Below are 13,359 nucleotides of genomic sequence, written 5' to 3'. Positions count from 1 at the left end.
GGTTTTAAGGTCCTTCCTGGATTGAGGTAACAATGGTGACTGCCTGAGGAGGAGAGGCAAAGTGTTCCAGCTCTTTGCCAAGGTCTTCCATATGCGAGGTACGGTGGCTACTGCCTATTGAGTGGAGAAGAGAGGTCTGGTGGGGGATTAGAAGTGGATGCGGTGGTTGAGGTAGGTGGGTCCTAGGTTGTGCAAAGTCTTGTATGCGTGGACAAGGAGTTTGAAGTTGATCCTTTTCTCAACTCTCAGCCAGTGGATGTCTCTCAGGTGTCTGGTTATATGTTCGCAGTGGAGGGCATCCAGGATGAGCATGGCGGAGGCATTCTGGATGTGCTGTAGCTTCTTCCAATTCTTCTAGGTGGTGCGGCGAAGAGGGTGTTGACATTGTCGAGTCTGCTGGTAACCAAGGCGTGGGTCACGGTCTTGCAGCAATTGTTTGGGATCCATCTGGAGATCTTCCGCAGAAGTCAGAGTGTATGGAAACAGGAGGATGTGACAGAGTTGACCTGGTGGGTCATGGTGAGAGATAAATCCAGGATGAAGCCAAGGTTGCATGCTTGTTTTGGTAGGATGGGTGGTGCCAGTGTAGCAGGCAACCCGGAGTTGGCCCATGCTAATGTGGAGGGCCCCAGGATAAGGATCTCGGTCTTGTCTGAGTTGAGCTCGAGGCAGCTCTTCTTCATTCAGGCGGCAATGGCTTCAATCCCGTTGTGGAAGTTCTTCTTGGCAGTTGAAGGGTTTTTGGTCAGTGAGATGATCAGCTGGTTGTCATCGGCATAAGAGACGATGTTCGGTCTGTGACATCTGACGATGGAGGCGAGAGGGGCCATCTAGATGTTGAAGAGTGTGGGGCTCAGGGAGATCAACTGATCTTTTTAGGTTCCGACTGGTGTGAACGCTGAACTAATTACTAATAACTAAATATGTATTACGAGTTATGAATTTGCATAAAAACTTCGTTAACATAGTAACTGATGTGCGACTTGGGAAATGTGCCCACTTGAGTGCCGCCATAAATATGTAATGTTTTACTAAATGCGTGCTAATGCTTATTAAGAAACATATATGAATAATAATTTTGCAGTAGTGTGTCATATTGTGATTTAATGCTATGTACTTGCTTAATAAATCGTAGGCCTTAAGTTAGCAAGGTCTGTGCCTAAGTATTGCACAGCCTCATATTAAAATGCAATGTCTGAATAAAATTGTGGATTCATGTTTAGGAAATAAAGATGTATAATTCTAATTGAGGTTGACCAAACATGTAGCAGTAGCTTTAACTTTTTCATGAGAACTGCTTGTAGAATCATGTTGTACCTAAATAGTTACAAATGTTAACTTGATGCGTGCGAAAGCGATGTTCCCAGGAACTAACAATGGACACACTGACTAGAGGATGGATGGATACAAGAAAGTTACCTAATGAGTCAGACGTCGGGAACGGAAGAAGAAGAACCAGTTATCAACGTGTGAAAGATTGTTTAGTTGTATCATAGATTTCAATTTAAGCTCTAATTGGATTAACTGTAAATGTGCGATCTTCTGACCAATGGTAATGTGGGAAGTTCTTTAGGTGATTTTGACTTAAACTGACTGCACTGGGGGAAAACTTCACTTCTTCGTTGGTTAACTATAAAGCTTGATGGCTGAATAATTTGATGCTGCCCTTAGAGATTGCATTATGGTTCAGATTGCTTAGAGACCTCCGTGTCTGAACCATCCCCTTCATTTGCCCTTTGCTGAAGAAGACCAGACAGATGTCCAACTGATGAAGAAAATTGCAGCTTGTCGATCCATATTGAGGAGAGGTATAAGAGAATGCTATTGTCTTATTGTAGATAATTCTAGTTATTCTAAGTGTTTTGCTTTCCTTATCTTATGACTGAGCTGACAACACTTCTTACTTCACCACGAAGTCCCTTAGAGACGAGATTAGTAGGTTGGAAGCACACGTTTAAAAGTAGTCACAGCAATGAAAGCAAAATAAATCAAAGTACTTCTCAACTGCAATGGTCACAGCAAATACATGTGATTATATTATAGCATAACTTCAAAGCAAAGGATAAAAGTCAAAATTCATCACCGTAGGGCCTATCACTGCTCGTCATTTTTCTCATGCCTGCAAGTTGATGACTCCTGTTCAACTGGGAGAAAGATTTTCCTCCCCATGAGGAGAGAGTGTTCTTCTACATTGGTTGTCAGATGGAGGGTGGATTTGTGTATGAAGGTCAGGCTTCTGCCAGGCCGAAAAGGGACGGCGTTGGCAGAGCAGTTTGTAGATGCCGATGTCCTTTGCTGATGCTGGATTTGTCCATGTTTCAGTGAGAAAGGTGATCTCTGGGCGGGTGGACTCTAGCAGGTCACAGAGTTCTACAGCGTGTTTGTGGAAGGAGCGTATGTTGAGGAGGCTGCAGTTGTGGCACTCAGGGTGGGTGTTCGTTGGTCCTATGTTGGGAGGGTCTGGCGTTTGGTGTAGGGCTCAGGTCGGTGGAAGTTGAAGCAGGAAAAAGGCCCATAGTTGACTCTGGGTGATGCGAGACGGCAGGCGGTGGAGCGTCCTGGGTTCAGTGCTTGGAAGGTCTTTGCACTGTAACAATGGATGGTTGGAGGACCTGGGTTTGTGTCGCTGGGTACGGTCCAGGCCTGGATGGGCGCAGGCAGGCTTACCTTTGCCGTGCCAGCAGCCACCATTAAAAAGGGGAGGGGAGGAGAAGCCTGAAAGTAAACTTTTCTTTTAATAAGACACTGCACGCTCAACTGCTGAAAGACCCAAAAAATGTTTGGGTCTTTTTTTTGGCCTATATTCCAAGGACTAAATGCAAGATTTGATGTAATCCAGACTTGTACAATTAGGTGGTCTAAAACAATAAAATATCTACCTATCTTTACCCGAACCAACTTCAGAGCTTCTTGGATGAATGTACCGGGTTGACCATGGAAACCTCCAGAGTTTCTTCTGCTCAAGGACTGCTTCTAGGAATATGTTTTACATAATTATCCCTTTCCTTGTTTATTCTAGTTCTGTGTTGTTCATATTGACATATGTTTCCTAATTCTTCTTCTGTATCTTTTGTTTAGTTGAATGTACTGAAAATAGTCTTATGGTCTAATCCATAAACTAATTTATCCATCCCCTGATGCTCTCAGAGTGAAGCTGTGTTGTCTTTGTTGTATGTTCCTTCTATTTTGGATTATTTGTTTCTTAGTTCCGTCTTTCTTTTTTGTTTTTCTTGTCTCATCGTAAAATTGTTTTCCATTTTCATTCTACTTATCCTTCTATCACTTCTGTATGATTTCCTTTCCTCAATGGTTCTTTTCTTCATGAATATTCTTAACTATTATACATTTTTATCATGGCTTTTAACATTGTATTGTGGTACATTAAGGGAGTTGGCTCTCCTGTTAAAAGACAGAGGGTTCTCTACTATTTAGGGAAACTAAAAAAAAACAGGGTGTGGTTAATACAAAAAACACATTTGTCTCACAATGAAGCGTTAAATGTTAAACAAACTGGGTTGAAGATGTGCTTTTCTAGCCTGCACAACAACAAATTGTGTTGTAATTCAATGTAGTAAACAACTGAAAATAGTTGTTAACTCACATAAATGTGACAGCGAGGGAAGTGTCAATTTGTGTATCAACAAGCAAATATGAGTTTTAAACTTTTGTTTATAGAAATGTTACTACATAATAGATCCCTTATAGACTGCAAAGTGATTCAGCCCTACTGTTTCCCATAGGACTGTGGTTACGTGTCACCCAGATACAAAAGAATATAACTTTCTCTTCTGTACACAAATAATTCCAGAATAGATTATCTATTTTTGAGCCAGAAATTAACCCAGCAATTAGTCAATGCAGAAACTGTGTGCAATTCTGTTCGCAGATTATGCACCAGATGTTATAGTTCTTGATCTTGTTCCCATATGTACCCATAGAAACAGATGGTGGTTTAACAATGTTCTTCTAAGTGACTCAATGTCTGGGATATGTGATGTGTGTAAGGCCTCACCTCATTATTTCATTATTAATTTTGTCTCTAACAAAAAGAGAACAACAGAAACACAACTAAAAGAAATAACACATAAAATGAAAACTTTAGACTATTCCTATTATATATCTAATTTTAAAAATGTTCTAGACAATTTAATTTAAGCAATACTCCAGTTTTACAAACATTCTACGGAGCTTACCTCCCCAGTCCTATAAAGATCTAGTGCTAAATGCTAAGAATAACAGAAATAACAGAATAAAACAGGAAAATTGTTAGCTTATTTTGTAAATGTCAAACACGAAAGGACAAAAATAAAATCCATTTAAAATAATCAAAATGTTCTATGCAATAAAGACACTGATATGATTAAAACGTCCTTTGATTTGTATGACTCTCTCTACACTCCTGACAACAAGACAACAGAACAAGCTGTTGCAGAATAATTTTATTCAATACAAAAAGACTTTCACTCTGACATTAATTTATCTTTTTGGAAGGCGTTATTGCTATAGATGAGATTGGAGTGGCCTTAAACTCCCTAAAGAGAGATTTTCTCTCCCTTTTCTCAAAATTTGAAACCCAAGCTATTGGAGTTATTCATTATTTTACTGCAGAAGGAGCCTCTCAGAATTCTTTTGAGGACGCTTTGATCTGCATTTTGCCAAAGGTAAACAAAGATGCTCAATTTCATAAAAATGAGAGATCGAGTTTTTGGGAAATGTTTATTACAGGTAATCTTGTTTGCCTATTCTATTAGGTTGTGAATGTTCTGGTTTTATAAAACGCTCTTCCATTCCTGATAACACAAATACTTTAATCAGTGTTCCCAATAGGTCACAGAATTATCGTTCCCCACTGGCAGTCATTACTCTAGATGCCGTTAAAACATTTGACAGAGTGAATTGGGACTTTATGTTTACATTTTTATCCTTGCTTGTTATGGGTCCTAAACTTTTTTATTGTATTGCCTTACTTTATCCTGCCCCTAAATCATTTCACTTTATCAATGGCTCTTTATCTTAATATTTTCCCTTGCACAGACATGCTCCTTAAGGTTGTTTCATATCACTCCTTTTTCTTGCTTTGGAACAATTTCTATCTCAAATTTGCCAGAATGCAAAAATAATAGGTTTTCTATGTAGAGATCTACACTTAAAGTTTTATGGTTCTACAGATTATATTCTGATTTGTATTCAAAACCCAAATGTTTCTATACCTGTTTTCTTTCAGGAAGTTATCAAGTTTTCAAATATTTCAGGTTATAAATAAACATTGATATATTTGAGATTCTTCAAGTAAACATTTTCTGAAACAGGCTTTTACAACACAGGTTTTAAATTGAATCCTTACAAAATTAAATACCCAGGATTATGGTTTCGCTCGTCAATAACAGATACCATTAAATTCAGTATACAGGATTTATTAAACCGAATTGATGTGCTCATTAACAGATCTAATCCCTTATGTCAAGGTGAGTTCAACAGATTCTATAAAATTATGTTAGTCTCATCTGAATTATGGTAACTCCAGAGAAAATTATTTGAAAAGTAATGCAACTCTATGATTAGTGTAGATCAAATGTCCAAGCTTCCATATACTACAGTGAGCAAGTCACCTTATTGTTCACTTCTCTATTGTAGCGCTTCTTGTAACAATATTTTTGATTGTCACCATAGCCAACACATTTCATTCACCTTTGGACTTCTTCAGGGCTTAATTCAGTTCCATTTGAGGATGACTGTTGTGCTTGTGGTCCTCCAATAATGTGTAGGGATTTACCTTTAAGATCTGGCGAATAATGTTGTTCCTGTTTGGTATCTTGTGCAGCGTGCATGTGTCATGATATATGCACGCTCAACAATAAAGAAGTGAACAATAACATTACTTGCTCACTGTATTATATGGAAGCTTATACATTTGATCTATACTAATGATAGAGTTGCATATCTTTTAAAATACTTTTCTCTGGAGTGCTGAGTTACCATAATTCATATTGACAAGGGCTTATGTCCTGCAGGAGGTTTATGGTGACTGATCCCCCTTACTTGTGCACCCTTTTTCCTTGTGTTTTTCTGTACCACTAAGTAATAGGTTTTGTATTAACTTCCTCAGCCACTCTTTTGTAAATCATTTCTTGTAGTTCCTTTAATCTTATATACTATATCCATGACACCAATACATAGCCCTGAATACTGCTGAAAAATAAACTCTGTGTTGGGTAATTTTACATGGAATCAGAAACATTTGCACATATCGCTGTCGAAGCTCAGATGTCTTAAGTCAGGTGGTGGTGTAAATGTTCCAGGCTTTCAGCTCTACCACAGGGCTTTTAATTTAAAACAATCCTTGTTTTGGCCCCCTGATGTAGACTCCATATATTTTCCTTTTGGATGAATATTAAAAAACATGAGTCACTCCTTTTCAGGTAAAATTATTTTATTACATCCACAAAAAACAGTTAATATGTCCACATCAATCCTAAAACTGTCTCTAACGTTTTGCAACATATACTCATACACGATTTTCAAACCAAATCAGAAGTTTTGAAATTACTACTGGCACAACAAACTTATTAAGTTCAATAACAGAAATTGTATTGGATTGCACGAATTAAATAATGGACTAAAATAGGTACACAAATGGATATTGTACAAGGTTTTTGTTCTCTTTTGTTCCCTTCTTAACTCTAGCCATACTCACTTGCCTTTTTCATTTGCTAGTAAATATAATAAGCTTTCTCAAGTGGTGTTCTATGCTTTTTCACATGAGTAACATGGAACTAGATATTACTTAAAAGAGCCTTTATTGATATCGTGTCCAAAAGCATCTCAGGTCCACAAATTTTACTACGCCACTTCTCTTAAAAGATCAAAAACTAAAACTGAGTTACAATGGGAATGTGATTTTAAATCTAGGTGGTTGAGTCAAGTGTGGGATAAATTATGGGCAAGCCTTCCCAAAACATGTTTTACTTCTAGTGCAACACAGGCATTATTTGTTTTATTTTCAATGGGTTATTACTTACCCTTCAGCAACTTGTTAAATAAACTCACTTAATATGATACATGCTAGATTGTGCTCGTGTAGATCTCAAGAAAGCTGTTTACTTGCCCTCCTACACATGAATTTTGGAACAAAGTCTGCAGCCAAACTAACTGAACTTTTCAGTCCAAAATGCCTTTTAACTTTCCTAATGTCTTTTCGGCAGTCTCAGGTGCACGCTTATCATACGCTAAAGATGTGCATGTCTGGATCTATTATTAGAGACTGCTTTCCAGCAAATTACTAAACCCTGTAAAAATGCTACACTTACTCCTCATTACGAGTCTGGCGGTCTTAAAACAGCCAGGCTCGGGGTGGTGGTCGGACCGCTGCACTTCTGGCAGTCTGACCCCTAGATTACGACCCTGGCAGTCGGACTGCCAGGGGACCGGAGTCACCACCAGGAACATGGTTCCTGATGGCATGGTGGTGGCTGGAGTCGTGGTCAGCTACGGCAGCACTGAGTTCAGTGCCGCTTTGCTGATTACAAGCTCTCTTTCCGCCAGTTTTTCATAATGGTGTCTCCGCCATGAAAAGGCTGGCGGAAAGCCAGTGCTGTGGGCCACAGGGTGCCCCCTGTACTGCCCACAGCAGGGAAGCCAAGGCCAATGCCGTGGCACTGTTTCTGCAGTCTGACTGCAGCCTCCTCCCCGCGGCTTTGGCGGTCAACTCAGTTCAATCGCCAAAGCTTTAATCAGGCCCGTATTTCTTTTAAGGCTTGGTGGTATAGTGTATGTTATAACCATAGGCTTGATCATTTATGTATTTCTCCTTTGTCACTTGTTGTTAAAAGTGAACCCTTATGACTTCCTGTTACAAATTTTCTAAATAATATTTCAACAACCCATACAATGCATTAGCCATCTATTGAAGAAGTTTTCAAGTCTCCTCAATGAGGCTGTCTATTAAACTTTTGGAATGTACTTATGTTATATGTCTATGGCTTTATGTAATCATATTCTCTTTCTTTGTTTTGTTCACACAATGCCTATTAAATATTTATTGTACTGAAAATAGTAGTCATCATTATATAGTGAATAATTCTATTGTTTATCTTCTTGCTTATTCACAAGTAATGTAGATGGTTTTTACTCCTTTTTCTCTATTTTCTTATTCTTCCTCTATCTTTTGCCTCACTCTTTCTCTTTTGTTACTTCTATTATTATGTTATTTGGACAAAAATATCAAGTTGCAAATATCCAGAGACAAAAATACCGAAAACAAAATTGTGAACCCAAAATATTGTGATGCAAAAACATTGTTGTCAAGAATATTGTATTGTTTTGTAGGTAACTGACATTGTTTTTCAATATCATTTTCAATAATAGATTTGTAAAAAATATTGTTTTTTCATTACTGTAATGTGTTTTAGTTCACAGATTAGTTTCATGTGTTACTATTGTTTGTGTGATGGTTATTGTTTTAAATACAGTGTGTACATTTAAGGAATTGAGAATTTTTAATTTAATTGTTAATAGTAATTTATAGTGCTGTAACGGGCTGTTGGTTTTGTGGGCAATATGGAGTCAAGTTATTGAAGCAAAAACTAATTTTTGATTAATAATTTTAAGTATGTAAGTTATTTAATACTGATTTATTTTTGTTATATTTTAGGTGCGGATTGCAAGTTCTGTAGGGGTTTAGGGTGGGAAGTTAATTAGGTAACAACAATTAATTATTAATATATTAATAATTATATAATTGATTGTCAATTTTTTGTTATGTTTTATGTGTGGGCTGCTGAGTTTGTAGGGGTATATGGTGGGAAGTTCAGTAATAATTATTAATTGTAAATTATTTGAGTATCTATTATGTAAATTGTGCTACACCTATCTGAGTTACATTTTAGTTGCAGGATGCTGGGATTTTTAGGGGCCTAGCAAAAGAAGTTAAATAATTATTAACTAATAATTACTAATTTGTAATTAATTTACGTTAATTTCTCCTACACTAGCTTGAACTGCAGTAGGAACAGTACAATTAACATCTTCACAGTTCAACACTTTCCCCATTGCTGAGCTGTTTGGAGTGGGAATATTACATTTCACTCCCCTGAATCCAATGCTTTCCCCACTCTTTTAGGGACTGGAGTGGGAATGGCAAATTTAATCCCTCTGAAGTTCAACACTTTCCTTCCTCTTGCCCTGACTGGCTTGGGAATAGTAAATTTCACCCATTCATAATTCAACACTTTCCCTTCTGTTGTGCAGACTGGAGTGGGAATAGTAAATTTCACCCCATTGAAGTCCAACGCTTTATCTACTATTGCAATGACTGGATTCGGAAAGGTAAATGTAACGTCTCCAAAAACCAACACTTTCCTTCCTGAGTAGGAATTGTAAATTTCACCCCTCCAAAGCCCAATGCTTTCTCTACTGTTGCACTGACTGGCAGAGGAATAGGAAATCTAGCTCCTCTGTAGTCCAAAACGTTCCTTATTATAGAGGGGATTTGTATTGTATTGTAATATATACCACTTACTATCCCTGACTAGGCGTGGAAGTGGTTTTCGGCGGGTAGCATGCTACTCTGGAACCCAAAAGGAATTAGTGGTGGATTAGCATAGGGAAGTACGAGTACTGTGTTAGTATTATTAGGAGTTAATTTGAGCAGAGGATATGCAAGTTTGTTAGTTGGATTGACTAGAGTAATGGAGGGATAGAGGAGGGAAGAATCCAGAAGTGTTAATTGGGAGTTTATAGTGATAGGATGGGGCTTGGGATGAGTAAAGGAGAGATGGAGGAGGGAAGAGTCTGTGGAAAGGTTTAGGGAGATCATAGTAGCAGGAGGGGTTTTGGATGAGTCAAAGGTTAGATAAATGAGGGAGAATTTAGTAGGGTTGTTTGGGTGATCATGGTAGTAAACTGAGGTTTGGGGTGAGCTACATGTGGGAGAGGAGGAAAGAGCTTAGGCAGGGTTATTTGGAGATGAAATTAGTAGAATGGGTTTGGGATGAGTCAGAGTGGGGATGGAGGATATATTGATAGAGATATAGGGTGATGGGGAGACAAAGTAAAGCTTACAAGAGAGTTAATTTATATTTTATATTTATTATTTTATTTATATATATAAACATATATATATATATATTTTTGTAATCTTTATTTTAATTGAATTATTTATAATTTGAAATCGTATTTATAGATTTTATTTTATTTATTGTTATTTAGCTTTTTTCTAGTACAGTAGGACTAGAGTAATAAATAGATATGCAAATACATGGTAAGGGAATATATGTGCAAGGAATATAATAATGGGTATAATAACATGAGAAGAAAAGTAGTATTGTAGACACAGTCTCAACATTTGTAATATTTGAAGTTAATTAATAAGTGTGCTTTTCTAACATTTATCCATCTTTCCTCAATTTTGAAAAGCAAAGTGCTAATGATAATAAAACATTTGATCAGTGTTATATAAAAACGAAAGCAGGGATTTATAAGTATCTAATATAACAACTTATCTAGGCGCTATGCAATGACCTATGAACATGTTAAGCACAGAATAAAATACACATATATATGTATACACACACACACATGCACACACACGCACACATATATATATATAGATATGTGTGGTGTGTTTTGTTTTTTTGGAATAGTGAGAGGAGATATTGATGTAGTGGTTTTCTGTGAAGGATTTGTATTTGAGTTAGTTCTGGTGAGTGGTATTAGAATATTATAGGGGGTGTTGATGTGCTTTGGAGAAGAGTGTATGAGGTGTGTAAAGGGATGAATGTGGATCACGGGTGTGTGTGTTAGTTTTGATCACTGGAAGAGGTAATATGTGTGATGGAGTCGAGTGTGAGGATTGTATGGTTATGTGTAATTGGTGAAGAGAGGGGGAGGGTATTTGTAGATTGCGTTTTGGAAGGCTGGGGTTAGGCACTGTCATGATAAAAGGAGATCTGGCAGGAGAAAACAGAGAATATTGCTGTTGGTTTGTATGAACAGGGAGTGTGTACCTGGATGGTTGAAAGTAATGTATAATGTGGTTTTGTGCTGTGTGGGCGATGGTAGGTTGTGTTAGTGGGAATGGACAGATTAGTGTTTGGTGTAAGAATGAAGGTGTTTTACTATTGTAGGTGTTGTGGAAAAGTGTATATGTGTGGTATGTGAGATATTGTGTTGTTTGATGAGACACTGCAATCTGTATGAGGTCAGTTTGACATGCATCATTTGGATGTCTTTGCTGATAATATGTTTGCATGTTGATAAATGTGTAGGGAGTAAGGTCCTTTCTGATAAATGGGAAAATGGGCAGCATTTCTAGACCTAGGCCTGACCCGGCCCAAGAAGGGAAATGCCCAGGTCCTCTCAGCCCTTAGCCTCAATGCCCAGGCTGAGACACCCTGAGCCCTACGCTTAAATAGCCCTATTGGCCAATAGAACCCTAGTCCTAACCCTAACCAATCAGATCCATAACCCTAAACCCCACAACCAATGGGAAAGCCAACCCTGTTCACCAATCGTAGCCCTAGTCCTGACAACCAATCACAACCCCAACCCTAAAACCACAAACCAATAAGAATCCCAACCCTAGTACCAATCACAACCCCAACGCTAAAATCATGAACCAATAGGAATTCCAATCCTAGTACCAATCACAACCCCAACCCTAAAAACATGAACCAATAGGAATCGCAACGCTAGTACCAATCACAAACCCAACCCTAAAACATGAACCAATAGGAATATCAACCCTAGTACAAATCACAACCCTAGCCCTAAAAGCATGAACCAATAGGAATCTCACACCTTGTACCAATCACAACACCAACCCTAATCCATAATGAAATAGAACTACTAATCCCAACAACCATTCACAAAAAAAAAAGGCAACAACCTACAGAAAGTTATATATGGGCCAAGTCAACTGAAGCCCTTGCCCCTGTGGGGGAGGGAGGAGGAAGCTGCTGCTCTATTCAGAATCTCCTTGGATACAGACAGGCTGAATCCACACTTCCAAGCTAACAGAGTCTTTTTTCCAGGTAAGGGAGAGATTGTAAAAACACTGATATACTACTTGTGGCGCACTCAGTTAAGTGGCTTTTTCAAGACTAAAACAGGTGATGCAGCCAGCTTCTAAACACAATTTAAATCACAGAAACAGATTAAGCAGTCTCCTAATCACACTCTGGTTAGCCACTGAGGTGTATGTAGCCTTTTTCCTTAAAAAAAGGGGGGGCTTTATGTAGTCTTTTGCCATAAACTAGGAGGGAAATTTTAAACAGTCACGGCTAGAAAAACAGGCATGGTAGCAGTACAAAACACTTTTTAGCAAATAACAAGAATTCCCAGAAAGTCTGGGGCTCCTTACCTAGGTCTCCTAGGATTCCTTGATCACTGGGCTGTATTAGGGCACAGGGAAAAAGCTGGGCTCACAAAATGGAGGTCAGGAATAATAACTTTAACCCCTTTGAAGTTCAACACTTTCCCTACTGTTGCATAAACAAGAGTGTGAATAGTATATTTACTACTCTTATACTCTCATTAGTTTTCATACTACTGGTTAATTTAATAGCATAAAATGTACATTTTTTAAAGATGTATATTTGTATTTTTAAATTTATTTTAATGTTAATAGCTTTTTTGTAAATTAGTTTTTTCGATATGTATGTTAATGACATCTATATGTATAGTGTAGCAATTATTTTACAATGTATCTTGATTTTATTAATATTTTAAATGAATTACTAAAAGTATATATATATGTTCATATTAAAAATTGTAAAATATAAAACTAAAATAATGTATAATGCATCCTTTATTAAATATATTACATAGTCATATCAATAACTTTGAAACAGAAACAATACATTATAAAATAAATATTATGTTACACTATATATTTATATAAATACAAACATGTTTTTGTGTGCTTATATAATCATATTTACATATACTATTAAATATCAGTGGACTATATATATTTTACATCATATTAGATTAATATCTTTAAATATTTAATATTTACTACTTCAATAAAATCGATATTTTGGCTATTTTTAACAATATTAGTGTCAACAATATTTTTCTGATATTTTTGTACTTACCATTATTAGTTATAGGGACACAATATTTTGGTAAACAATATTTTTGGCATGATGACCGTTCCTATAACTCTTATGTATTTTATGCTTTCAACCCTTAATAGAAATGATTTTTTCAAACATATTTATTTATGTAAATTCACTGTATATGTATTTTTAATAGAACAAAATTAAAAATGCTAATAATTTATTATCATTGAACATTATTTCCTATGGGGTTTTATTTTAATTCCTTACCTCCATTATTTTCTACGGGAGGGTGTTGCAG

General features: G+C 37.0%; 1 protein-coding gene across 3 annotated transcripts in view; it reads right to left on the bottom strand.

The window, feature by feature from the left end:
• LOC138261913 (ATP-binding cassette sub-family B member 5-like) overlaps positions 1 to 13,359 on the bottom strand; it is a 987,125-nt gene that overhangs the window by 283,487 nt on the left and 690,279 nt on the right. The gene's annotated exons all lie outside the window — the stretch shown is intronic.

This window comes from Pleurodeles waltl, chromosome 10 (assembly GCF_031143425.1).
Source record: "Pleurodeles waltl isolate 20211129_DDA chromosome 10, aPleWal1.hap1.20221129, whole genome shotgun sequence".
NCBI lineage: Eukaryota > Metazoa > Chordata > Amphibia > Caudata > Salamandridae > Pleurodeles > Pleurodeles waltl.
The sequence above is the reverse complement of the archived record's forward strand: the minus strand, read 5'-3'. Positions and strand labels throughout refer to the sequence as shown.